Below are 1,928 nucleotides of genomic sequence, written 5' to 3'. Positions count from 1 at the left end.
ATATATATATATATATATATATATATATATATATATATATATATATATATATATATATATATATATAGATATGTAAAATGGAACAAAAATGCAATAGAAGACAATAAAACATCTGGACATATAGATGATACAAAGGCAGACAGGAGAAACAACAATTAGAAGGACAGGGAAAAAAAAGGACAGGTCAATCATGGCCTTCTTTCTTCAGTCAAGTTACCAGATGTCTTTACCGTTTCAGGCAGTTACACTTGAGACAGTTCGATCTGGTTGTCCCTCCAAAAGTCTAAGCTAAGAGCATTAGATGTTTTGTAAGAATGCTAGCAAATGTGTATGGCAACAAAGACAAAAAAACGGAGAACATAGTACACAATTACAAATACAAAGAACAAGAATATAACAGCAGGTGTCTTTCGACTGAGAACGAATCAAATTGAGCTGGCATGTATGAAGTGAAAGCCTAAAAGCAGGGACATAGGAGATGGACATAAGAGGTGTTGGCGGTCAGCAGTCAGGCCAAGAAGGAAAGATGACCGTTGGCCAGACATCGATCATGTCGAAGGAGGAGAGAGGGGTAGGAGGCAGTGGGATTGAAGGATTAGAAAAAATCAAAGAGACAAAGGGCAAGGTACAGTGGAGATAAATGAGGAGGAAAAGTGGGACTTAAAGAAAGGGAGGGCCAAGAAATGTGAGAGAGAGGGGGAGGAAGAAAGTATGAGGGAGACTAAAAGATAGAGTTAATGAGTCATACAAAATTTTGATACATACTATAAGGTGAGCACAAATGTGTACATATGCCACTATAAGTATATATAAATATAAAAAATGGAACACAATAGAGGACAATAAAACATTCAGACAGATAGATGATACAAAAGCGGACAGGAGAAACAATTAGGACAGGGAAAAAAAAAAGACAGGTCATTCGTGGCCTTCTTTCTTCAGTCAAGTTACCAGATGTCTTTACTGTTTCAGGCAGTTACACTTGAGACAGTTCGATCTGGTTGACCCCAAAAAAGTCTAAGCTAAGAATATTAGATTGTTTTGTAAGAATGCTAGCAAATGTGTATGCCAACAAAGACAAAAAACAGAGAACATGGTACACAATTACAAATACAAATATAAATATATATATGGATATATGTATATAAAGATATATGTGTGTGTATGTATATATATATATATGTGTGTGTGTGTGTGTGTATACATATATGTCATCATCATCATTATCATTTAACATCCATTTTCCATGCTGGCATGGGATGGATAGTTTGACTGGGCTGGCACATTGGAAGGCTGCACCAGACTCCAGTCTGATTTGGCATGGTTTTCTATGGTTCGATGCCCTTCCTAATGCCAATTTGTGTGACACTGGTATCTGCTACAACTACGATTTTGCTTGGCTTGATGGGTCATCTGAAGCACGACCTAATGCCAAAGGTCTTGGTCAATTTCTCTGTGAGGTCCAACACTCAAAAGGAACTCAGCCACTTTGCCTCCAGGAATCCCAATGCATGAAAGATGTTCTTTACATGCCTCCAGCATGGGTGCATTTGGCTTGACAAGTCCTCTCAAGCATAGCACATTACCAAAGGTCTTGGTCACTAGTCATTGCCTCTGTGAGGCTCAAAGTTCGAAGATCATGCTTCACCACCTAGTTCCATGTCTTCCTGGGTTTACTCTACCTCAGGTTCCCTCCACAGACATCGGCACTTCTTTACACAGCTGTCCTCGTCCATATGTATCATATGACCCATACCAGTGCAGTATTCTCTCTTGCACACCACATCTGGTGCCTCTAATACTTAACTTTTCTCTTAAGATGCTTACACCTTGTTGAACATACACACTGACATTTCACATTCAGTGAAGCATACTGGCTTCATTTCTTTCAAGCTTACATATGTCCTCGGCTGTTACAGCCCATGTTT

This window comes from Octopus bimaculoides, chromosome 9 (assembly GCF_001194135.2).
Source record: "Octopus bimaculoides isolate UCB-OBI-ISO-001 chromosome 9, ASM119413v2, whole genome shotgun sequence".
NCBI classification, from domain to species: Eukaryota; Metazoa; Mollusca; class Cephalopoda; order Octopoda; family Octopodidae; genus Octopus; species Octopus bimaculoides.
Note: the sequence above shows the minus strand (reverse complement) of the source record.